Source organism: Zalophus californianus, chromosome 3 (genome assembly GCF_009762305.2).
Source record: "Zalophus californianus isolate mZalCal1 chromosome 3, mZalCal1.pri.v2, whole genome shotgun sequence".
Taxonomy (NCBI): domain Eukaryota; kingdom Metazoa; phylum Chordata; class Mammalia; order Carnivora; family Otariidae; genus Zalophus; species Zalophus californianus.
In genome coordinates, this window is record NC_045597.1 from 33,814,072 (window position 1) to 33,841,456 (window position 27,385).

A 27,385-nucleotide genomic window follows, 5' to 3' on the forward strand; every position below is an offset into this window, starting at 1 on the left:
ATAGAACCCAATAAGCCAATAAGTAGATAAAGCTACAAGTAAATAGCTGTTGGTCCTAATGATTTCTTCTGAGACTTTAAGCAAACATCCCATTTACTCAACTAACATTTATAGACCATTTTCTAGGTGGTGGGAACTGTGCTAGGCCCCAGGGAGAGAATTCAAAGATGAACAAGACTTATTCTTGACCCTGAGGTCCTTTCAGAGCAGAGACACTACCCTTTCTCAAGCGCTGCACCTGCCATGGTTGCCTTTTCTCAGATCATAAATCTTCACCCTGGCTCAGCAAGTTTCCAGCCATAAAGAAATCATGCCTGTTGCTACGTCATCGATCTACTGCAAAGCCTAGGTCTCAACTGGAGATGATCTTGCTCCCCAGGGGACATCGGGCAGTGTCTGGAGACATTTTTGGTTTTCCCAGCGGGGTCAGTGAGTGGCATCAGGTGGTATCGGGTGGGTAGTCACGGATGTGCTACATTGCACAAGATAGTCCCATCCCCCAAGGCAAAAAATTATCCAGCCCAAAATGCCAATAGCACTGAGACTGAGAAACCTACTATAGATCATCTTTATTTTAGCCATTCTGTCCTTACAATGTATACCACTTTATTCCTCCATTTATTGTCTCAGGAACAATAGCACTAAGAAAGGTTTGTGCCTGTCATTAATTAAGATGAAAAGAAAGGACATAAATCTTCCTCCCATATCTTACTGTAGCCAGCTAGATAGAGGTCTTACCAGAATTCCTTTTGTTTCCCCTCTACACAGGTCTAGAAAACTACAGAAGAAAGAAAAGAATCTGGTCCAATAATTGTATGGCAAAAATATATCTTTTGTCTTTGCCAATATTCTTTGTCATCCCATCCGTATCCAATGTGTATTTTTGAGTCTCTTACATATTCCACTTGCTTCATGGCAATCTCTTCTTCTTGCTCATCTCCACCTAACCAAATTCAACTGCTCCCTCAAGATCTAGCTCAAACGCTGATTCATTCATTTATTTCACCTATTGCAGGCGGCAGTGACAAACCACCCATCCAGCCTACCCCCAACCAAAACACACTCCTACTGTTGCTACTCCATCCCTCCCTTGGTCACTAATCCCACCCCTGAGTAACTAAAGTGTCATAATTTTTTGTGACTCTCCAACTAAATTATAAATTCTCTGAGGGGGGCGCCTGGGTGGCTCAGTTGGTTAATCGACTGCCTTCGGCTCAGGTCATGATCCTGGAGTCCCGGGATCAAGTCCCACATCGGGCTCCCTGCTGAGCAGGGAGTCTGCTTCTCCCTCTGAACCTCTTGCCTCTCATGCTCTCTATCTCTCATTCTCTCTCTCTCTCAAATAAATAAATAAAATCTTTAAAAATAAATAAATAAATAAATAAATTCTTTGAGGTCCTATTTCTAATTAGGGAGAATAGGGGCACTTTTTTCTTAATCTTATTTGACTGAAAGTGTGAAAGTTACACAATCATATAGCACAGATGAAGAGAGGAAAGTGATAGTACATTTCAGAATAATTATTGCTATAAATGTGTTATCTTTCAAGGAAAAAAAGTGCATTGGTCTAGAAATCTCCAGAGTCAGCAAAGGCAACTTCACGTATCAGGTTCTGAAAGAGTTCTTTTTCCTTAGGCAAGACTGAAGAAGAAAAGAAACATTCCTGCTTTTAGGTCCATCAGTAAAGGAATTTGAAAAGTTTCACTTAAAATGTAGACAGCTTAGCAGATTCATTTAAAGGTAGGCGTGGGTTGTGAAAAACAATAGATTGTTATGCAAAAAAAAAAATCTGTTTTGACTTTATTAAAAGTAATGACTCACCATTGCTCCCCTTTAGAGAAAAGCAAGATAAGTCTGTATATCACACATTATTTCTTTTCTATCCAGATAATCACAGAAGCTCTTTGGCTTGGCTAAGCATCTACATTTTCAGCATTATTGCCAGCCATTCATTATCTTATCATTGAAAAGCCAAGCCAGATGCAAAAAGACATTTCGATTCGTCTGCCCTTGCAATGTTAAAACCCATGGGAGCAGGCATGTGGCTGACCACCACAGGGACTCCATGGAGAGATGGCCTTGGGACACAGACTGAGCAGGAGTTATGCCACACTAGGCTGCAATGGTACATCAGCTAATTCCTTGCTAGGAGCACTTGAGCAAGTCATTCACCTTTCTTAACCCATGCTCTGGATATTTCATAAAAGCTTATCAAGGACTTAATGAGATAACGCATCTAAAGTGCTTAACGAAATGCCTGTTATCTAATATGTGCTCAGAGAACAGTAGAGAAGAGTAGTCTCTTCGCTTCAAATGCATTTGCTTTTGCCCTCAGACCTATATGCCCTTCCTGTGTTTGACGAATTTTATGCAGGCTCTCTCGAAATAGAATTCTTTCCAGTTTAACATCCTCTGTCCCTCATACTCAGGGCACTTTTGGCTACCTTTTCGTTGCCATATATTTTCTAAAATACACCTTGGGAGAGATGACATGTTTAAAATGCAGTGGCACAAACCTGCTTATAAGCTCCAGGTCTGAACAAAGTGAGGACATGAGGAATGAACATGAATTATGCACTGAAATCACACCAAGAGTTCCGAAACAGGAAAATTGACTCTGCTGGGTGCGGTTCTACAATCACATAATGTGGTTTACAGCTTAAAATATCAACTATAAAACACCATCTTGAAGTGAGTTTGGGTTTGGCTGTCACCACAGCAAAAGGAAAGCCCACTCACATGAAGAATGACCTTTACACCTGTTCGGGTTTCTTAGTAACTTAGTTTAACAGATTGTCTATACAAGATGGAGTTTTATGACTGGTATCAGTCCAAAGGTGGAGAAAACATGAGCAAAGTGTGTTTGGCCATATTTTTCAGTGCATTTAGTTCTCGTGAAATGTAACCAACACATGGGTTCCTGGAACGTGGAATTGTCTTTCTTTTTTGTACCCAACAAGCAGAAACTATAAAATGAATGTAACTCTTCTTCCAATCGTCCCAATAGGGCAAATGGTCTTTAAAAGGTGTTCACTCCAGTTAAAAAGCAAAAAATTAAGCACTTAACAAAAAAAAAAGCAAAAAATTAAGCATTAAACCATTTCCTTTCCTCCAAAAGTCACCTCTTACTCAGCGCCCACTTATGGTTCCACCTGATGAGCCTTTTCGGATGAGCGAAGTGTGAGATGCACAAATGGAAGGTAGGACAGTAGACTACCAATCAGTGAACATGAAAAGAGGTGAGAAATTAGGTTCTGTCATAGAAAAAAAAAATCACATTGGGAGATTGGAAACAATGACTATCTCAACCTCCTTGAGAAAGATGCATATACATTAGCTATGCAGTGGATATGGATTAGGTTTGGCCCATGTACATTTCGGGAAACAAACATGGACTCAGAAAGACCCGAGAGCCAGAGGAGGAGACAGGCAGCGGACAAGACTGTGCAACCTCTGGGTAGGAGCTCTCAAAATTGAGCAGCTCTCACAGATCCACGGCTACCTGCTAGGAAAGGAAATGGTTTGGTGGAAGTGCTTAATTTTTTGCTTTTTAACTGGAGTGAACACCTTTTAAAGACCATTTGCCCTATTGGGACGATTGGAAGAAGAGTTACATTCATTTTATAGTTTCTGCTTGTTGGGTACAAAAAAGAAAGAAAGACAATTCCACGTTCCAGGAACCCATGTGTTGGTTACATTTCACGAGAACTAAATGCACTGAAAAATATGGCCAAAAACACTTTGCTCATGTTTTCTCCACCTTTGGACTGATACCAGTCATAAACCAAGTAAACCAAGATGGAGAAAATACCTGAACTCCTCCAATGTTCTGCTGCTTCTCACTGGAACACTTGGGAGGAGGAAGGGTTTTTAATCAGCTCTGCTCCTGTCTCCCTCTGTTTTGCATCTGCATGCCTCTGTATGTTCTTGTTTGTTTCCCCTGAAGTGGAAGTTAAAAGTATCAGAAGAATGTCTTTTCTCACCAAGTTCCCATCTGCTCTAGAGAAGGAAGTAGGGAGACTATCACACTGGTACCTGTTTTTGGAAAATTTGCAGAACAAAGAAAACAAAACAAAGCAGAAAGGGTCAGATAAACTCCAATTAAACAGACAAGCTTTATAAGGTTTATCCAAATTAAATCTCTTGACAATGATGTTTCCCCTTCATTAATTTTTATGTAATCACATTAGGCAAAGAACACCTTCCATCAGTTGCTGCTGATGCTGGCTTTATGAAACCGGGCTACCTTTTCCTACGTAGCAGGTCCGCAGCACCCTAATACTGATGCTGAAATCAATTCTTCAAAAACCACTGGTCCAGTAGAAGCCAGAGGACAGTCCTGACAGAGAATCAAAGACCAAAGAAGGAAATCTGAAAAGGATCTGTCTGAAAAGCTTGAGAGCCATCAGGATGGTGGGACCCAGAGCAAGGAGAGATAATAAAGGCTAGAAAAGCCTATGATTTTTTTTTCCCTTTGTTTTCTGATGGGGACATTCTTTTTTAATGCCTGTTGTCTGTGCAAATGGCACTCTTGGCTAAAATATGCAGACCTGCCAGGGGAGCGTTACATGCAAATGGTCTCCTCTTGGTTCCACTCATCCCATGATGCCATGCTCTGGCTGCGCCAGGGGAAAGCAACCCAAGTATCAGCATGAAAATAAGACAACCTGGCCTCCCACTTTGCTCTAACGATTTCCATATCCAGTATGACAAGTTTTCCCAGGACAGGCCTGCAACCACAGGCACATGTCTCACCCTGTTAAGACTCCATAGCAGGTAAAGCAACCTGAACTCCCCATGGAAGAGTCGGGCACACAAACCTACACCCACACACAAAAGTGAAGGAAGCCAAAGTGGGCAAAACTTTCCACCCATTTGCTTCCAAAGCCCATATTACTGGGAGGGGGTGAGGAGCGCGGCTCAGTGTTCAGAGGCATGCTCAAACCTTTCCACTCGCTTTCTTTTCTCCAGCTCCATGCATACCAGCAGGAATCTGAACAAGATGGGGGCTTAAAAGCAACACTTTGGAAACTTCCCGGAATGAAAATCTACCTTCTCGTAAAAAAAAAAAAAAAAAAAAAAAAATTCCCTACTTGGTTTCCCTTTTGTGCCACTTTCTTTTCTCTTGGCTTTTTCTTAAATCCACCGTCCTCCTCACATTTGGAGCTAATCCCTGACGCAGGTAATCCTTCCATCTCTTGTTACTCACACTGAAGTTTGCGCTTCCCTTACTGGTTGGTGCACTCGTGATTAGTTCTAGGACATTAGTATTGTCTGATTCTATTTGTCACCTTTTAATTCTTGACTGAGTCATGCGGCCAGGTTGAGGAGGGGCTCCTTGGTTAACTACACTCTCTGACAACAAACAGTGTGCTAATTAACATGTTCTTAGGACAAAGAACAGAAATGGTTTCAAATCCCTGGTTCAGTACTTTACTAGCTCTGGGGCTGTGGACAAATTTACAAACATCTCTAAGCCTTCGTTTCTTCACAAAATGGGGACAGAATATATTATAAGAATTAAATAAGGCAGTGTATGCAAAGGAGCATCGTGTCTGGCATCCAGCAAGCTGAGTAACGTTAGCCATTACCAGCATCATCACAATCATGCTTGTCATGAACCTACACAACTTCCCAGGCCAGACGGTGGAAAGTAAAGATCAATACCCTTCTAACTTTGAGGCGCTCACAGTCAACCCTTAGACATAGACATGTAACCACACAGTCACATAACATTCTCAATCTGACCATCTGCCCCAATTTTTCTGAATTCCTTATATTCAAAAAGATACAGAGCCATGCCCTGGAGTCAAATGATGAATCGAAGCTAAATATTTTTTATTCAACATACTCATCAAACCTCTAGGAACTTAATTTGCAAGGTTTTCTTGATGAGGCTTCGTCACTCTTTTCTATCTCCTGAGTGGTATTGTTTTGTTTTTCTCATGGATAAGTACTACCCATTAAAAAGAAAAGAAAGAAAGAAAGAGAGAGAGAAAGAGAGAAAGAGAGAAAGAGAGAAAGAGAGAGAGAGAAAGAGAGAAAGAAAGAAAGAAAGAAGAAAGAAAGAAAGAAAGAAAGAAAGAAAGAAAGAAAGAAAGAAAGAAAGAAAGAAAGAAAGAAAGAAAGAAAGAAAGAAAGAAAGAAAGAAAGAAGGAAGGAAGGAAGGAAGGAAGGAAGGAAGGAAGGAAGGAAGGAAGGAAGGAAGGAAGGAAGGAAGGAAGGAAGGAAGGGACAGGAGTGCCTGGCTGGCTTGGTTGGTTAAGTGACCCACTCTTGATTTCAGCTCAGGTCATGATCTCGGGGTCGTGGGATCAAGCCCCATGTCAGGCTCTGCGCGGGGTGTGGAGTCTGCTGGGGATTCTTTCTCTCCCTCTCCCTCTGCCTGCCCCCTCCACCCCCCACCGCACACATGCGCGCACACTCTCTCTCACTCTAAAAGAAAAAAAAAAAAAAGGACAGCTATAGAACTCCTAAGAAGCTCATTTTCCTGGTTCAAATAAAAATATTGAAAATCAGAACAGCAGATTCAGGACCCCTTCTCCCCCCGTGGAGTACAAACGAACATGTCCCCAATGCCATTAAACTAGGCAGCTTCTAAAAATCTGACATTAGTGGCCAACATTTTCTGGCTTTCAGAGTCGTTAATCACGTTAGCGAATGATTCATTCACTAAAGAGATCAGGGCTGGTATTCTGACACTAATTCCCAAGATGCAGAATACAAAGCTGAATCATATCTGCCATTTTTAGGTGACTGTGACAGTTGGTCATAAAGCACCAAGTTTTGACAAAACACCGAATTTCTTTACTCTCTGCTTTGCAGTTTAGCTGGAAACAAAATCTTTTTTCAAAAAATCTTTAAAATTTTTTCCACATCTACATGCTCCGAATTTTTGTAGAAGTCTTTATGACTGTTACTTTGATGTCTATGCCAAACAGGATAAACCCTTGAAAGGCAACACTGCTAATGAACACAAAGATCTTTATGTAATTGTAATAGCCAGTTTGGCTAGTTTTATGGGTGTGTGTACATTTAATTTTGAGTTGAGCAATATCCAATTTGGCAATGAGCTAGAATAATATGAGTCTTTCTGCTTGTTTGTTTTAATTACTAACAACCAGAGAAAAACTATTCACAGCAGCCAAGGGAATTAAAATCAGAAATGCACTCTACTACTTGAGTACCGCCCATTTTCATGCCAAAATGGATGTCACTTACTTGAGAGGTGCAAGAGTCAAGAGGGGCAAATTCAGAGCTGTGGTAAGTGAGGAAAACATAAAAATAGATGTTTTTTGTTTTTCATTTTGTTTGTTTTTCATATAAGTAGAGGTTAAGTTTTTGAGGGATAAAACAACTTTCCTTCAACGTTGTGAAAGAAGCCTCAATAATAATCATTCATTCATTTGATACTATTTATTGTGTGGTCATGGGCCAGGCCCTATTGTAGGAGCTGAGGACACCACAATGAACAGGTAAACAAACACTCTCTTCACAGAGAGTGTTCTAGCGAGTAATAAACACAGTAAACAGACAAACAAAAGTATGATTTCAGGTAGTGCTAGGTGCCATAAAGATAGCTAGGTAGCTAATCAGAGAATGGCTCTCTGGGGATTCAATATTCAAATAGAGATTTGAATGGCATGAGGTTGGTGGGGGGCAGGTGGTATGCAGCCATGCTGGAATCTGGGAGAAGAACATTCCAAGCAGAGCGACTGGCAAGAGTAAAGGTCCTGAGGCAGGAATACCCCATCACTGATCAAGAAACAGCAAGAGGCCAGTGAGCATAGAGAACAAGGGAGAACAAGGGAGAAAGAGGTGAAAGGTAAGATCAGAAGTCTTGGCAGGGGATATTTATACAAGGATGTGTGGCCTATGGAGAGATGTTTGGATTTTAATGTAAGTGTAATGGGAGCCACTGAAGGGTTTTATGAAGGTGAGTGGCAAGATCTGACTTCTGCTTTCATGAGATTGCCTGGCTGCAGTGTGTGTAAACAGTCCCAAGAACAAAAGCCATGAGGCTCTGGTAAGAGGCTATGAATGGAGTTGGGCAAGAGATAATGGCGTCTCAGATCTGGACGCCCCACGGAAGCACTATGAAAGGGTCAGATCCAAGAATCTGAAGACTGAGCCAATAAACTATGAGTAGATTAAGCTTGGGGATGACCATTTTTCCTAAAACAGTGATTGTATTTGCTATACCTAAAAAGAGGCTCAAAAATATCTGTGAAGTGAACAAACTGATCTGAGAGTCAGAAAATACAAACCCTAGTCCCACTCATTTACCATGTACGTAACTGTGCCTTGCCTTAGTCTGATGCCCAGACACGTGGTGGTGGTCAGGAACTCCTCAATGAAGAGAGAGATAGGCTGCCACAGCCTGCAATCTGCAGTCACAAGTCAGGCAGTGACTAGAATAGCCCAGGTCGAGTTTCTACAGAGATATATGTGAAATACAAGTTGTCCTTTCTCCGGGGCCCACATTTTTCCTGAGATCTTATTTAATAGGTTCCCCATTGCCTGCTCAGTAGAATTCATACCCCTTGGCCTGACCTTTAAAGTCTTCCATGATCCATCGCCCACTCTTCCTACTTCCAAACATTCCCCTTCATATGCCCTATATTCCAGTCCAAATGAATTAAGCCCCATATTTTTTTTTCTGCTTCCATATCTTCACCCACACTAGGACTTTCCTGCCCAATCATCTTCTCTTCATCCTTCACAAGACCCAGCTCAATCTTCATAACCTTTTCTTCAACAACCTTCCCTCACTTCAAACCTCTCCATCAAGGCTGAACTCCTAAAAACTGTCCCCCTACAAACTGGAGGGCAAACCCCTGCTGTCAGTCATCTCACTGTGGGTATACTTTGAGGGCAAAGTCTTGAACAAGTCATTGGCTAAGATATGTCAGGAAAGGCCCAGAACATGCGCTCTTCTCTTTTTATACTATTTCTGTCATAGTACAAAGGGTTTAGATCAATGCTTCATTAATCTCCACTTCTTTGTGTAGAAGTTAGAAGAAAACAATCTTTAAGAACAATCACAGACCAGTTTTCCTAGCCTTGCTGAAGTCACGGGTCTTAGCATGAAGCTCAGGTTTGGACCTAACCACATCTCCTTTCCAAACAAGTTTTTTCCCAAACTTTCCAGATGCCTTTACAATCTTTATAGTTACTTGGCCTCAGTTTTGTTTTTTGGGTTTTTTTTTTTAATCTGTAAAAATCGGGGTAATCACTATAACTACCTCACAGGGTTGTTTTGTGGATTAAGTCAGCTAACACAAATAATTGTGTCTAGCATATGTGTTTAAAGTTATATACATCAGGTCTTTTCTGGAAGGGGAGGAAAGCCATGTAACTGACTAGTCACAGTTATTGAGACAGATAAACAGCCCCAGAGGAGGGTGGAAACCACCTAAACTTTGCCTTGCATCTCCACCTCACCCTAATTCCTAGCCAGTGACAGACTTAGACATATCACACAGCTCTGTGAAGCCAGCTACTTTCCAATGAGCCCAAATGCCCACCCTACTTAGAGCTACTGCTGTGTAAGTGGGCTCTGCAAATGGGCATCTCCAGCGACTCATAAAGCACACACACACATACTCACGTGCGTGTGCACCCCCACACAACCAATCTATCAAAGCAGGGCCAGGAGATCAAAGGGAGAAACTAACGCTTTATGGTTTCTGTAGTGAATGGATCTCATAGGCCTGTGGCATTCTTGGCAGAAGTTCCATAACCAAAAGACTCCCACCCCACTCCCCCTCCTTAGAGCGCTACTGGCAGCATTTCTTCCCTCCACCATCCCATTTCTGTACTCTGGAATCCTCTGCAGTATGACACCTTCCAGAAGATATGTTTAAGCCACAAGATAAGAGTTATACCACCATATATGAGTCATTCGTATTATCTTGCAACGGGGAATCCTTTTAATGGAGGCAGCCCACCCTCACTGCAGAGAATATGTATTGCCTGACTTCATTCTCTTGCTTTTCCATTTAACCTCCTCTCATACCTCAGGCTCTGAGAGTTCTTCCTTCTATATGCCAATTCCTAATGCCTGGACTTGACACCCCTCCAGTTTGGATGATGACCACGATGATGATAATGATGACACTGAACACATACTATAAGCCACACTATGCTGAGGGACTTACAAATATAACTCCTCACAACAACCTAATGCATGAGGTATTATCCTCATTAAACTCAGGAGGAAACTGAGGCCTGGAGTGGTTATGTAATTTGGTGAAGTCACATAGTTAGGAAGTGACAGAGCCAGAACTTAAACCCAGAATAATCTGGCTTGAGAGCCCATAACTTCAACCACTTTGATGTACTTTCTCTCCTTTGGATGACCTATTTTTACTCACATCTTGATCCCAGCCTGCCTACTGACCCTTTAATTTTGCATGTTCCTCAGTTTGAGCCTACTTGGCACGCCCAGTCAGTTCTCTTGAATCTAACCAGACAAAGAAGCCTATCTTCCGACTTCTCCGTGAGGGCAGATGGACAGACAATGAACTGCAGAATTCAAAGTTGATATAGAGGGGCATCTGGCTAGCTCAGTGGAAGAGCATGCAACTCTTGATCTTGGAGTCGTGAATTCGAGCTCCACATTGGGTATAGAGATTACTAAAAAAATAAATAACTTTTTAAACTTTATTAAAAAAGAAATTAATATAGAATATTACTTATAGTTGTATATATTTATTTCTGGGCTACATTACATTGAAGATTGGCTAACCCAGCAGTTACACAGAATACTTCTCTTTCCCACATCCACTACAGAGGCTCAAAAAAGCTATATAACTCTTGGGGCACCTGGATGGCTCAGTCGGTTAAGCGTCTGCCTTCAGCTCATGTCATGATCCCAGGGTCCTGGGATCAAGCCCCATATCGGGCTCCCTGCTCAGTGGGGAGTCTGCCTCTCCTTCTCCCTCTGCTCCTCCCCCTCCCTCGGCTCATGATCTCTCTCTCTCAAATAAATAAATAAAACCTTAAAAAAAAAAGCTATATAACTCTTTTCCAGCCCCCTTTCAGACAAGAGTGAACATATGATACAGTTCTCCCCAATAAGAAGTAGGAAGTCCATAAGTCAGGGGTAGACAGGCTTAAAAAACACTTATTTTCTTCAAAAAAAGGAAAAAAGATCACCAGTACTGGACCCATTCCCCTTGTTGCTGCCATACAAACGTAGTATCTAGAAACAATTCGGTAATGTTGAGGCAACAAAAAAGCATGCCAATACACTGAGGATGGTGGAGAAGAAAGATAGATTTTTGGACTTGGAAGACATTGTTGAGCCTCTGCTCATCCACTTGTATGTGAGATTTTAATGAGATTTTAATGTTGCTTAAGCCAGTCAGTCAGCATACTTGCACCATAAAGCATTCCTTACTGATAGAATAGCAACAATAAATGGTTTACATCGCATATTATGGATTCCATCATTCAAAAAAATCCTTTGCCAGCTTCTAAATATACTAAGTTAAACCTCTGGGAATGGTCACAGAGGCTCTGGGGTAGGAGGGGCCTAACCACCCTACCACAAAGACCCCAGTGCCAGAAGAAGGCACATCCTGGGAACCAGCCCACTGAGAAGGCAATGTGTTGAACTGTATCTGATACACTGAATGAAGCAAAATATAAGAACAAACAATAATAGTCACTTCTATGAATTCAAGCCAGACAATATCATCACAGGAGGAAAAAAGTAGCATAATGTCCATGACTCAGAGTCAGAAATCTGTGTTCTGATCCCAGCCTTGCTGCCTTGGGGATAGCAACTAAGCTCTCTGGGCCTCAGTGTCCTCATTTGTGAAAGGAGAGAAGAGACCAGATAACTTCTTGATGCAAAGGCATATCTGAAACATTTTCAATCTTTGATCCCATATATTTTCCCACTGAAGGTGAAAGCATATGACTTAAGGGTCAGTAAACTTTCCTTTTGCCCACAAAATGCATGGAAATACAACCTTATACCTCTCCTTTCTAGATACAATGAGTACAAAGGTAAATATTCCTTAGCGATTTATTTGGTAAGAATTACGAGGATCTGCTGACAACATACTTCATTACTCAAAGTTCAACCAAACCGTAAGACAGAATCAGTGTTCATTTCACTTAATGTTCTTGGTGACATAGGGCAACCAAGGACATCCGTTGTTTCATATCAAGGGACTTGCAGAGAGGACCCATCTGAGTCAAAGTTTATATAAATAAAAAAGAATCTGCCCAAAGGCCAACTTATAGAGGCTTTGCTTTTCCTCTTTTCCATTGCTACTTCTGTCACATTATCCATCCTTTTCCATTGTAGATATACGCCCCCATTGCTTGCCCCCAACAAAATTAATCTCATCTCATTTTTTTCCCTTAGATCACTGCCTTCTGCTTTCCAATGTGATATGATTAGATTACCAAATAAACCAATCCTGTGTTATTACATCAAAAGGAGAATCCCAGCCTCAGAGAGGATGTTAAATCAAGGAGAAAGAAAATGATGGGATTTACCTGATAGATAAATCCAGAAAAATTTAAAATCCTGAAATTCTAAAACCTTGTCATTTAATTCTTCCATGTTCTTTCTTCACATAACATGACTGAGCTTCTTAAGTAGCTATTGCAGACTTTCTGGTTTGAAAGTGGTATGCTAGATACCATAAAAAGCTCACAGATAAATAATATGTTTTCTGCTCTCAAGGGACTTCAAATTTCTCATGGTAGTTACATAAATACCTCTAATATACAGCAGCCCGAAAAGCAATATGGAAACGTTAGGAAGAAAAAAATTAATTTCAACTGAAAAAGCTTTAAGGAAGAATTAAAATGGAGACACAGACAATGGCTCATGTTTATGTCCTATTCTGAAATATGCTTTCTAGTTTCTGAAGTGCCAACCTGCCCAGAACTTAACTTAGATCAAAAAGTTAAATACCATACTGGCATTTTGAATGACCTGGCTAGGATCTTCAGTGTCATAGCAAGATTAACTCTTAAAGAAGTGGATTCTGCCTTCCTTATAGCTGCTTCCTTGCCTTCCCCATCCCACATAACCGAGATACATCAGGGGAAAGAATGTGGAACCCAACACCAGGAGCACCAAGGACAGACACAGAGCCAAAGTATGCCTCTGCCCATCATGGCACCATCCTTTGTTCTTTTACCTAATCCTAGCAGCAAGAGAAACCTCCCACGAACTCAGGCCTTCCCAAATCTCAACCCCAACAGTAATTCCTTCCATTCACAGATTTCTTCCTCTCTCAACTCATGCCTCCTCCCCTCCGCACCCCCCACCCCCGCCCCTGCTCCATCCTAGTCAATATTCTGGCTTTTGCTTCTGACATGCTTCCTCTCAATGCCTCAGTCTGTTTTGATGAAAAAGAACATCATGTCATAAATGGTGCTGTCTGACGCTCAGGCTGTGAGCAGCCGAGGAACTATAAAGATCTGTTTAGAATCATGACCACTTAGCAGGCACACGGCCACTAGGCCTTTATGACCATTAATTGGTTTATCCTCCCTGAATCCCTCCAAGGCATCTCTTAGTATCTCCATTTGACAAAAAGAGCAAAACTAAAATGCAGAGAAATTGACTAATTGACTGACTTGCCATAAGGGGAAGAAGATGGCAGCAGACTATTAAAAGCAAGTCCTGTCATGAAACTTGAAGATTTTGAATACTTGCCTTTCTGCAACATGTTAGTATCCAAGTTTTTTTTTTTTTAATTTGGAGGGCGATTCTTGGAATTCTCTAATTTACCCACCTCCACTTTCCAAACCAGAAAATTAGGGCCCACTGAGGTCAAGGACTTGATCAAGGTCATGTTGTGATTAAGAAGAAGAAGTAAGACTCCAACCCAGGTATCTGGGCCCCAGATGCAATGCTCTCTCCACACTGAGGAAACCCAGATCCACTACTGCTGATAGTAGTGCTGCACCAGAGTCCCAGGAGAGATGTAAGAACAGGTGTATGCTTTGTGCACTGTGCAAAGGCCTATGGCCAAGGAGGCAAGTGGAGACTAGAATCCAGCCTGTACTCTCTCAGCCAAGCTCCATGCTTTGGGATGGGAGGAGCATCCACCCAGAAGGAGGGGTACCATCTGCCCACAGCCACTGTCACTCACAGAAGACCCCTTCTTCTAACATGCACTAAGGCACCACATCCAGACCAGCAGCAGCTCTGAGACCACGTCTCTTGGCTCCTCATCTAGTGCTGAATAGGAAGGATAAGCTGTCTTTGGAAAATGGAGAAAGGAAACCAAGAATGATGTGTGGCTTCTAGTTTCTAGGATATTATTGTATACCAAGAAGAAGGCAATTAACCAGATTGCCTGGCTAAAAATGTGCCAGGATACTTCATTCTTGTTACAATATAACACACTCTAAATGTAGCGCAGTTGATTCAACTCCATATTAATTAAATATGTTTTGGGTTTTGTTTTTTTTTTTAAGCTTTTATTTATTCATTTGACAGAGAGAGACACAGCAAGAGAGGAAACACAAGCAGGGAGAGTGGGAGAGGGAGAAGCAGGCTTCCCGCTGAGCAGGGAGCCCAATGCGGGGCTCGATCCCAGGACCCTGGGATCATGACCTGAGCCGAAGGCAGACGCTTAACGACTGAGCCACCCAGGCACCCCTGTTCTGGGGTTTTTAAAAACACTTTTTGGAAAATGTGAGCGAGTGTTCCAAGTTTTGTATAAAGGAGGATGCCAGGATAGGTCTAAAATGATCAGGGAGTGCAGGCTCTTTTGTGTCTAACCCGCCCCGACTGCCACTGAACCTCCATCCAACTAAGACTGGGGTGGGAGGGACAGAAACTATACTCATTCTCTCTGGAGGTACAACTGCCAGAAGAGAGATTTTTCCATCTTGGCCAGAGGCCGAGCCACTCCCTTTTTTTCTAGAACAGTGTTGTAGCTGCAACACTCCTGGGGCTACACCTTCTACTAGAGCTGTGTTAGATCTCCTGGCATGCAGGCTCTCCCCTCTCCAGGGAAGCCTGCCCCGGGCTGGCAGCCGTGTGATGGGGAGTGAGCAGGAGGAGCTGTTCACCACAGGGAGTGAGAGTGAGGGAGAGTCACATGCATCTGAGGTGTCTAACTTGGCCAACTGGGTACAGGGCAATATCAACAACCAAAATGGAGAAAGGAGGAAGAGGGAAGATTTGATGTCAAAGAAAATGAATTCTGCCTTGGAAATATTGACAGTCAGCTGTAAATAAAAGCCCGAAGTTCAAAAAATGCAGGGTAGAGCGAGAGGTGCAAGAATCAGGACAGGGGTCATGAGGCTTTCTTCTCTTTATCTTTGCATTGTCCAAAGAGCACATTATATTGCCAGAAGATTGAAAGGGAGGGTGGGAAGCAGGAAGACCATTTTCAACCCTTTCCATGATCTGTTATTGCATCACAAACTCCCTCATACTTAGTGGCTCAAAATAACAACAATTTATTATTTTTCACCATTCTAAGGGCTGGCTGGGCAGTTCTTCTGCCCTATGCTGTGGTGACCAGGACACTAGGATGACTGGGCCATCCAAATGGCCTCATTTCAAATGGCTGCCAAGGGGGAATGGGATGCCAGTGGGGAACAGAGCTACAACTATCAGCCAGGTGACCTCACTTCTCCATGGGCTTTTCTCTGGCTGCTGGGGATTCTTTCCAGGTGGTAGCTGGGTTCTAAGAAAGAGCCCTCTAAGAGAATAAACCCTAGTGTGCAAAAGCTTACTGATCTTCCTCTTGCGTTGTGTCTGCTAATGTCATATTGGCCAAGGCTTCTTAAACGGCCAGGCTTAAATCAACATGGAGGGAAGTACACAGGGCATGAATACTAGGGACACCAAAGCAATAGTCCACTACACCTTCTGAAGGAACCAAGGGCGTTGCTTATAATATCACAATTAGACTCTTTAAAGTAGGATTCAAAATCTGCTCTAATCTTATCACTCACATTTCCATATGAGCTCTCAGTCTGGAGAGACTAGACTTCTTAGACTCTGAGACTCCGTGATGGGAAAGAATCCTAATGTCCACCCATTACACTCACACACACATGCGCACACAAACACAGTCAATCCCTCCTGCGGGTCTTTTCTCAGACCCTTCTAATTCTTACGCTCCTTCTAAAATCCAGTCTTTTAGTTTCTTGTTCCAAGACCAAAACCTTTAACTACACTTCTTTTCAAAGGGGCTTTACTTGCTCTGGTCTTTCTGATTTCACACAAAATTCATTTTGTTCTTAGGGAATAAATAAAGGAAATTAGGAGAAACAGAAGGGCAGATTGTGATGTAGCTTTGGCTCTGGAGACAGACAGACCTAGGGAGGAATCCTGGCTCTGCTATTTGTTAGCCTGTGACTCAGCACTAATGTTTTGTTCTGGTCTTTTCTCTGAGCCTCAGTGTCCTTATGCGTAAAATGGAGATTGCAATAGTAGCTACCTCCAGTGACTCTTGGAAGGCCTGCATATGATAATGAAGGTAAAGTCTTTAACATGATGCCTGACACAAGGTGAACACTGACAACATGTTAGGTCCTATCATCCAAAAGACATAATTTGCTGTGAAGTCAATGACATGAAAACAAAAAGGTGACAACAGGGCTCTCTCATCGAGAGACCAAGCTCTCAATGCAAACACATCTAAAAATAAGGGGTGTGTATGTGTGTGTGTGTGTGTGTGTGTGTGTGTGCGTGTGTGTGTTGGGGGGAGGGACGTAGCTGCAGGATTTCTTGGTTCAACAAATGAAAAGTCCAGATGCAGAACAGGTTGAAGCCAGAGGTTAACCGACCTTGCCAAAACTCCTGTTTTGTTTGTTGTTTGTTGTTGTTTTCTGTTGTTTCGGTCTTTTGGTTCCACCCTGCTTTCCTCATCGGTGTTATTCTGAGGCTCCCCGTGGTGGCAAGACAGTCCCACCAGTATCTCTTTTGTGGCCTCTCATTTGTAAATCCTTTGAGGAAAAAGTATGAGTAGCTCAGAATCTCAGCCCAAGACTCGCTGCATCTAGCTGACTCTGTTTGGATTACAAGCCCATGGCTGAGCCAATTGCTGTGGGCAAGGGAATCCTGTGATTAGCCCTAGGCCTTATGCTCAACTCCCCAGCCCCTCTGGAGTGTGTGGCTGAGAGTGCCAGAATGTGGGGCCCAGAGGACATCAAGCTGCCACTCCCAGAAGAACAACTGGGGGGAAGGGGCGGGTAACATGCCTCCACAATGCTAGAGACCACAGTGTTATGTCTAATGATAAAAGTCTAGAAATTACCCACAAAAGAGTTAAGTGAATTATAGAATATACATATGGGAATCTGGGAAAACAGTAATTTTAAATGAAAATTGAATGATGTGGGAAAATGAACATTCACTATGTTAAGTGAAAGAAGCTGGAACCAAAATACGCATGCACATCACACACAGTACTATAATCCCTAAACACTCACCCTGAGCAGAAAGTATGGCAAGAGTAATCTGTACAGGGGCGCCTGGGTGGCTCAGTCATTAAGCATCTGCCTTCAGCTCAGGTCATGATCCCAGGGTCTTGGGATCGAGCCCTGCATAGGGCTCCCTGCTCAGCAGGAAGCCTGCTTCTCCCTCTCCCACTCTCCCTGCTTGTGTCCCCTCTCTTGCGTGCTCTCTCTCTCTCTCTCTCTGTCAAATAAATAAATAAATAAATAATTTTTTTTTAAAGAGTAATCTGTATAGCAGCTAAGCGGCTGAACCAGAGCAGAGAGAAGAGGGTCATTGTGAGGGGAAACACAAGAATTATGTGCCAGAACACAATGCTATTAATTAATCACCACATTAGTTAAGTCCATTTGGAGAGAAGTCCATTTTGTTTTGAGCACCTTTTTAACATTGTCATAGTCAAAGAAAACATCCAAGACATGCTTTAAACATGTACTTGCCTCTTTTTTTTAATCCCATCTTCTAAGAGAAAACTCAAGGAAACATCAGATTCCTATGTCAGAAATAACCTCTAGGTTTTTATTAAAAGCAAAAACTGTATGCCATTTCTATAGGAAAGTTCGACACTATATGTTGACGAATACAGGAGTAAAGACACAGGAGGATGAGTAAAGAATTGAGGATGCCCCTAGACCTGCGTATGTCACCTTCCTGCTTCTGAAACCTTCCAAGACTCGTCCTCACACTCCCACACAAAAATGGCTCTTCTTTTTATTATCTATTGATGGGAAGATATATATAACAAGAATTCATTGTGACTTCAGTAATGCTTTTGCTCATTTATATTTTATTAATTACATCTACAATCTTTATTCTATCAAATATGTGCTTGGCATATATGGAGGTCCCCAGACTCTTGCCAGAGTCCACACTATTGGGTGAAGCTGGTAAAGCTTATGCAATTCCCATAGATCAGGAAAAGAGTTTTTACAAACCCAAACACAGTAAAAGATCCTAAAAAAATCCTCTTTAGGCACCTCTCTCCCTCCCTTGATTTCCCACTCACAACGTCCAGTAGTGCTCTTTCCCTCTCTAGCACCGGTCTAGCACTCCTCTGCTCCTGGGACGACCCCCCATTCATCACAGTGTGCTCCCGTCTCTGTTTTCATCATGATCATGAGGACCGGCCCCTTGAATTCTCATGGGAAAAAAAAGTCCTCTGCATCATTATACTTGATTTCATTCTGGTTTCACTCTCGTGACCACCTCCTTTCAGTTACAATGTCCCAGCTCTTCCAGGTACGCAAGACCGAACTCCCCTACCCTTTCAAGGCTCACACGGGGTCCTGGCAATCATGAGTTTTGATCAAGCTTCTGCCAAGATTTATGCCTTCTTGTTTTCCCTGTCCCCTGCCAAGGGGAAAACCAAGCAGTCTCCAAACTTGGTAGTGTTGCTCATCAGCCAATGAGGAAAGACTTTCCAGGAATGGGAGGGAGAGGTCTCCGTGCGTCTCTGGCCATACTGTTCTTTTATAATGGAATTCTGAAGATGAGTGTCTGCTGCTTCCCCACTGCTTTTGTGTAGAAACCCAGGGAATAACTCTTACAGTGGAAATTTCAAACCAAGAAAGGATGGCAACATCTGGAAAATGAGGCCATTTTAGAAACCTGTCAAAATCTGCCACCAGATCGTCCTTCTAGAGATTTCTTGATTCTGTTTGGAGTTTGAGGTCTGTTTGTTTGTTTCTCCCAATAATTTTTTTGGGTGAATTTCCTCATGATAGCCCTAAATTCCCCCATGCCTGGCTGCTGACTCTGACCCTCATCCAATCTGATATCAAAAACAATCCCCTTTCTTGATTTGAATTGGAATTATTCATATTCCCCAGGGATAGGGTGATCAATTAATATATTGTCCAGATAAAAACACATTAGAGCACAAGAAAGAACTGTTAATAATTCAGCTGGGACAACAGGTATAAGCCAGGCCTCCCCTGAGCAAGCCCTTGGTGAGCAAACCCTATATGATTACCCAAAGGCCCTAACACAAAGCCTTGTCCACAATAGATGCTCAGCAAATAACGCTGCACTGATTGGATCCAATGTGTTGTGTCATCTTTCTGGTGTTCGGTTAACGCCGTAATACATTTTAAAATTCCAATGTTTGTCTTTTTTTTCCTTCTGTTTTATAACTCCAGTTGTAAGCAACAAGATATGACAGCACATTCTTCTCTGAACAATCTTAAATGGCCCCTATCAAACCTTTTTCTAAAAAGATACTTTTAGCTCTCTTTTCTACTGTACTGGAAGGAGGCAATCTTCTTTTCGTGCCCAGCGCAGCCATGGCTCATGGTGCCATCTGAAGAGTGTAGCAGCTCCAAAGCATTGGTTGCTACATAAACTGGTGTATTTGCCTCTTGTCCATCTACTGGTCCCCATAAGCTGAAAGAACATCTCCCTCTCATCATTTTCCTAAGGAAAAGACTTAAGGATGGCCTGACAGGAGGTGAAGTAAAGATCTGTATACAGCGTTTCATTAAGATTGATGGCCAAGTCCAAACTGATTTAACCTACTCTGCTGGTTTGATGGATGTCATTAGCACTGATAAGACTGGGGGGAAATTCCGTCTGATCTATGACACCGAGGGTCACTTTGCTATTCACCAGATTACACCCGAGGAGGCCAAGTATAAGTTGTGCAAAGTGAGAAAGATCTTCGTGGGGACAAAAGGAATTCTTTATCCGGAGACCCATGATGCTCACACCATCTGCTATCCTGATTCCCTCATCAAGGTGAATGACACCACTCAGATTAATTTGGGGGCTGGAAAGATGACTGATTTCATCAAGTTTGACGCTGGTAATCTGTGTGTGGTGACCGGAGGTGTGAACCCGGGAAGAAACTGGTGTGATCACCGACAGAGAGAGACACCATGGTTCTTTTGATGCAGTTCAGATGAAAGATGCCAATGGTAACAGCTTTGCCACCTGGCTCTCTAACATTTTTGTTATTGGCAAAGGCAACAAACCATAGAGTGCTCTTCCCTGCGGAAAGGGTATCTGCCTCACCATTGTTAAGGAGAGAGACAGGGACAGGTGGGCAAATAGAGCAGTGGGTGAAATGGTCTCTAGGTGACATGATTGGAAGTCTTTATATTTATTGAAAGATAATAGAGCGTGATTAAAAATAATAATAATAAAAAATAAAAAGATATTTTTAAGCATTCCACAGTGTGTGCTGTACGAGGCAAGGGGATACAACCACGAGCACAGAGGATCCATGGTGAGTCCTTGCAGGGAAGGTCTACTGCAGGGCACATGTAGGGACACAGGTGATTATGGTGAGGATGGGAACTAATGTGTGCAGTGGATAATCCCACACTCTTCCTCCCCAGTACAATCTACCACCTTGTCCACAATGCTCCTTTACCTGTTGCTCCTCCCTCTTCCTTTCCCTGTTCCCACCACAGAACCCAGTACATCACTAAGGTCATTCAACCCCACTTCCTAAATATCTCTCAAATCTCTTCAATTTTCTTCTTCCCACCATCTCTCCTCTGAGGAAAGGAAAGCTGAACCATTTTTAAGCATTCGCAAACTGCTAGAATCTTATTATAGGAGATGATGCCAGAATGACGTGGGAGGAGAAGGGGATAAGGCATTAGAGAGAGCCCCCACAGGAAACCAATGTTAAAGAGAAATCACAAAGAAGGTTGAGAAGTGGAGAGAGTTAGATAGAAAATCTGCAGAGTACACTGTCATGGAAACCAAAGGAAGAGTTTCCAGAAGGAGAAAGTAATCAATAGTGTCAATACTGCCAAGAGATCAAATAAGAACAGAGAAGAGAACACTAGATTTAGCAAAGTTCATGACTAGAGATTATTTTTTTTTTCAAAATCAAAGTATTGAATGCCTAGATACAGGACCTTCTTTAAAGGACACAGAGATTTACAGATCTGAGTTGCTTTTTTCCAGAGTCTGATCGTGTAGTTTATAAGCAAAATTACAAAGGCACCAGAAATATTCCCTCCCTCTTCTACACCAAAAAAAACCTGTAAATACTACAGTACATAATGAGCCAAATGAGTGGTACAAATATATCAAGTTCTCTGGAACAAATACTATAAATCAGGAAGTTGTGTTTTTTCTGATAATCTGTATTTTAAGATTATTGTTAACACCCTGGAGCACTTCCAGGTAAAACAGCCAAGATGGAGAATGATTTAGAAACCATTTTAGTAGAAAATGATTTTTTAAAATAGAAAACCATTTAATACAAGGTTGTATTTGGATTAGTCAAGACAGCTATGGTGGCATTCATCAAATATTCAAGGGGCTTTGATATAAACGAATGATATTTCTTTTGTATTGCTTCTGAGGGCAGATGAAAAACAAATAAGGCACAGGCAGGCAGAAATTATCTCAAAATTAGAGACAGAGACAGAAGGAGAGAAAGAAGGAAGAAGGAGGAGGGGACAGAAGAAGAGGAAGAAGAAGGAGGAGGAGGAGGAGAAGAACGGGAGGAGGAAGAAGGAGAAGGAGAAAGGGGGGAGAGGAAGGAAGAAAGGAAGAAAGGAGGAAGGAAGGAAGGAAGGAAGGGAGGACAGAAGGTAGGAAGGAAGGAAGGGAGGATGGAAGGAAGGGAGGGAGGGAGGGAGGAAGGAAAGAAGGGAGGAAGGGAGGGAGGGAGGAAGGAAGGGAGGGAGGGAGGATGGAAGGAAGGGAGGGAGGGAGGATGGAAGGAAAGAAGGGAGGAAGGGAGGGAGGGAGGATGGAAGGAAGGGAGGGAGGGAGGATGGAAGGAAGGGAGGGAGGGAGGATGGAAGGAAGGGAGGGAGGGAGGGAGGAAGGAAAGAAGGGAGGAAGGGAGGGAGGGAGGAAGGAAGGGAGGGAGGGAGGATGGAAGGAATGGAGGGAGGGAGGGAGGAAGGAAAGAAGGGAGGAAGGGAGGGAGGAAGGGAGGGAGGGAGGAAGGGAGGGAGGAAGGAAGGGAGGGAGGGAGGATGGAAGGGAGGGAGGGAGGGAGGAAGGGAGGGAGGGAGGAAGGGAGGAAGGGAGGGAGGATGGAAGGGAGGGAGGGAGGGAGGGAGGATGGAAGGGAGGGAGGGAGGGAGGAAGGGAGGGAGGGAGGAAGGGAGGAAGGAAGGGAGGGAGGGAGGATGGAAGGGAGGGAGGGAGGGAGGAAGGGAGGGAGGGAGGAAGGGAGGGAGGGAGGAAGGGAGGGAGGAAAGGGAGGGAGGGAGGGAGGGAGGATGGAAGGGAGGGAGGGAGGGAGGAAGGGAGGGAGGGAGGAAGGGAGGGAGGAAGGGAGGAAGGGAGGGAGGGAGGAAGGGAGGGAGGATGGAAGGGAGGGAGGGAGGGAGGAAGGAAAGAAGGGAGGAAGGGAGGGAGGGAGGAAGGAAGGGAGGGAGGGAGGATGGAAGGAAGGGAGGGAGGGAGGAAGGAAAGAAGGGAGGAAGGGAGGGAGGGAGGAAGGAAGGGAGGGAGGGAGGAAGGAAAGAAGGGAGGAAGGGAGGAAGGGAGGAAGGAAGGGAGGGAGGAAAGAAGGGAGGAAGGAAGGGAGGGAGGGAGGATGGAAGGGAGGGAGGGAGGAAGGAAAGAAGGGAGGAAGGGAGGAAGGGAGGAAGGAAGGGAGGGAGGAAAGAAGGGAGGAAGGGAGGGAGGGAGGGAGGAAGGGAGGGAGGGAGGAAGGGAGGGAGGAAAGGGAGGGAGGAAGGCAGGCATGCATTCTGATCAATAATAACTTTTCAAAAATGCAATGAGTTGCCATGAATATGTGTTCCCCATCTTGGACATGTTCCAGCAAAGGTCAAAGTGTGGAAAGGGGTGAGCAAGAGAAGGAAGGGCATTTCATGCAGAAGGACAATAAGCTCAACTTGCTGGAGCCGAATTTTCACGTGAGGGTCCAATGTCATCAAAACCAAACTCACAAAAGCTCTCAATGCCAGGGTGAGGAATTTGGGCAGAACTTTTTGGGAACAAGGAGCTATCAAGGAAGGAATTTTTTTCTGCAAGGAATTACAATTCAATCAAGGAGAGCTTTAAGGAAGTTTGTTCTGGCATTTACTTAGGGCAGATTAGAAACGGGTGAGACTAAAAAAAAAAACAGGAAATTATTAGGAGGGATAAGAAAATGAGAACCTAAACTCAGGGAATGGGACTAAAATTGAAGGTCAGAATAATGGAAACTTTTGGGAAAGAAGAATCCACAGTACTTGGTGGATGGTTATATTGGGAAAGAGGCAGAAGGAAAAATCGGAAAAATGAATGAAAAGGTTTGAGTCCCTATAAGAGGGATGGTGAGAGAAGCAGTGCCTTTAAGACAACAGGGTCAGGGAGTATAATCGGAGAGACCAGTCACAGTCCCAAGGTCCCAAACTGGGAAGCCAGTCTAAGAACTCTGGCCAGGACGACATCTCCAATTCAGGTAGCGTCTCACTCGCATCCAGTGGAATATTACCAGCTGCTCTGTCAGAGGAAATTGGGTTCCCTGATTTTCTAAATGAGCCAAGCTGTTGGGCTGGCAACGCACACACATGACAGGCACTTAGCCAAGCATAAAGCCACAGGTCTAAAACATGTGAGTGTGTAGATAAAACATCTCCAGCCTTTAGCAACCTGCTAAGGGGAACTCACAGAAACAAATGAGAAAGAAATCTCCCCCGACACTCCAGAGTCATATTCTTTACCCTGCTGTCTTATATTAAAAACATGCATAAATCTATTGTGAGATCTACTTTTTCTCTTACTGGGAAATAGGACAGAGTGGGATACTCTAAAGCAAAAGCATTTTTTTGACGTGGTACTTGAGATAATATGGGGGGAAGAAAACCCTTCAACATAGCTTAGGCTCAGTCTATGTAGAAAAAGTAAATATAGAAGCAGAGCTGGTGAATTTGAACAATGTAGGGAACCCGACTAGATCATTCAAACTCCTAAAACTGCTTTTTTTTTTTTCTTTTCTCAACAGTGGTTGGTTTTATCTTGTTTTGTTTTTGTTTTTGCTTGGATTATCTGGGCAATTACCTCAACTCTCTATTTTGCTCTGGTTCCACAGACATAGCACTCTAAGTGTTCTATTTTTATCGCGTTCCAATAAGGACTGAACACAATGGAGCTCATTGAAATGAGCCTCACTGAAGGATTAAGCCAGTTGAAAGGATATGTTTCCTGCACATCCTATATTTTCCATGATGCAGAAAAATGAGCAATTCCCTGCCCTTAGTCTGCCCTCTCCGTTAACAAGACTTTCCTCCTCACAGGCAAGGGTAAAGCAGAGAGCCACATTGGGGAAAATGTTTGTGCTGATAAGAGCGAAGTGTCTGCAAAGTGCACCTAATTGACCCAAGTCAGACACGAGGCTTTAAGTTCCCTGGAAGGCTGAACAGGGTTTCCCCTGTGTCGTGGACTTCCCTAAGCAAAGCTGAAATTCTCAGTGACTCCCTGTGGTTCTTGGGGCCAGCTCCAAGATGGCAGCCAGGGGCTCCGCGTCGAAATCGCTTGCACCATAAGCTCTGATACCAATGGGATTCAGTGGCCGGGAACAGCTGGATGCTTTGGAAGGCAGTTTTCTTTCTTAACTCTCTTTAGGTCCGGTGGCCTTGGCCTTTGGTTCTCCTCTCCATATAAAAACCACTCTTTCTTTTCAGTGAGCTGGAGACAAGCATCATAGGTGCATTTGTCCATTTACAGGATGAGAAAGCGTGGTACAAAGTGACAGAACACATTCCGGCTGCTGTTGAGGAAGCGAGGCAAGGTGTGGAATGGGGACATCCCTTCTCCAGGCCCTCCTCCCTGGGCCTGGACCCCGCCACAGCCAGCTCCACGGAGCTCAGAAATTCAGCTTGAAGAGTATGCCCCATACCCACCTCACTCCCACAGTATGGATGGGGCCTGAGGTGAAACCCACACAAGTCCTTTTAGGACCTTGGAATCTCTATTACCCAGAGAGGGGAAGACACTGAGGCACTCTAGACTGGCCTCCCAGCTTAAGGACTTTGCATCACAGCTTATGTATCCAGTGGGCACTCCAGGATGGCTCAAGGCTGGCTGTGTGGTTATGAGAACTGGCACAGGACTTTTCTTAAAGCTGAGTTTTTATAGCAATCACCCTGTTTTTATTTGGGTTGCATTTTAAAATCAATGAAACTAGCAAAGTGTTCTAAAGATGCTTTCATTTAAAATCCAAGTAGAACTGAGGCTAAGTCAATCGCCCATAGTGCTGGGGGCGCCTGGGTGGCTCCGTCGGTTAAGCGGCTGCCTTCGGCTCAGGTCGTGATCCCGGGATCCTGGAATCGAGCCCCGCGTCGGGCGCCCTGCTCCGCGGGGCGCCCGCCCCTTCCTTTGTCCCTCTCCTCCCCCCGTCCCCGCTCGTGCTTCCCCCCAAATAAATAAATAAAATCTTTTTAAAAAAATAGTCTATAGTGTTAACTGGGGCCCAGGTTAAAGCCTCCCCAAGCCAAAGGTTTTATCCCAAAAGAGAACTTCAAGAAAAATCCTTGTGAAATGGTGCCCAGAATCCATTTAAAGATGTACAAACCTCAGAGAAACAACTGGTCTGGGAAGGAATCAGCCTACTTATGACAGCAACATACTTTACAATAGTTCTCAGAGGGGGCTGACAAGGCAAGCAAAGAAAGAACTTTCTTAAGTAAATATCAAATCAATTAAAGGAACAGATCCATGGAAATAAATCATTTACAGAAACAGGTCCTACCTGCGGTTTCCAACACAAAATACACTAAATGCTACACCTCCAGTAACTAAATAAAAATGGATTCCGAAGTGATTCCGTCTCCACATGCTGAGTAAGAGGCAACCTGCTAAAGCAAAGCCTGCAAAACAAAGGTTTTCAAGATATAAAAATTCATAAACCTTTCTTATCAGAAAAGAGGGGAATGAATATTGTGGCATTCTTATAGCATGTTTGCTTTAGCATTTGTCCTGTGGTTACTCTGTGCAGAGGTAAGGTCTGGTATGCAGTGGAATTATTCTCCCCCTCCTTCTGTCACAAGGTCTCCTTAAAGGGCAATTTCTTTCTTTAGTTCTTTAAATGCTTCCAAAAAGATATCTTAAGGTCAAGAAACTCCAACAATGTGCAAATATCTTTCAGGAGTAGTCGATTTCCCCCTAGTACCCATTACGGGAAATTTTATTGTAGCCTGTCTAAAGCACGTTAATGGAGGGTCATGTTTCTATTTACTCTGGGACGGTAGTAGGCACCGGAAACAGGAGGAAGCAAGGCCTCAGGGCTCTGGAGCTCTGCACTCGGGTCAGGCCACCATCTTCTAGTCTGGATTCCAGATGATGTTGAAATGACATTTCACTTAATTCATCAGCAAGATATAGATATAGAGATAGAGATAGAGATAGAGATAGAGATAGATAGATATAGCACTAGCTTGATTGTAAGATTTGGAGTGATGTAACATTTCTGTGAGATCTTGGTAGCCATGGATTTTTTATGTTCTTTGCCAATTAGTCATTATGAGATGGGGTTTGATAACATTTTTCTCCTCAAACAACCTCTTAGTAACTGAAATCCAATAAACAAAGTAATACATCTTTCTCCAAACAAATTAGGTAAATTCCCCCAGTAATATCTAGCCATGTTCTGGTATACTCAACAAATATTTATTGGATGTCATCATGTACTCGACACGACGCAGGGCATTGGCAGGACAATAGTGAATAAAACAAACTAGTCCTCCTACAGGAATAGCGGGAGAGAGTGTCCTTGTAGTCATAGAATAGCTCTGTATCCTGATTGTGGTAGGTTATATGAATTTATATATGGAATAAAATTTCATAGAATTACACGCATATGCACACGCACACACATTTACCCATGAGTGTATATAACCTGATGAAACCCCCATGAGGTCTGTAAGGCTACACAATAGTATTGTAGCAATGTCAGCTTCCTGGTTCTGATAATGTACTATAGTTATAACATATTCTTTGGGGAAGCTGGATGAAGAGTACATA

At 43.3% G+C, this 27,385-nt stretch overlaps 1 pseudogene; it reads left to right on the forward strand.

The window, feature by feature from the left end:
* LOC113920479 overlaps positions 1-25,246 on the forward strand; it is a 75,334-nt pseudogene extending 50,088 nt beyond the window's left edge.
* The last annotated feature ends 2,139 nt before the right edge of the window (positions 25,247-27,385 follow it).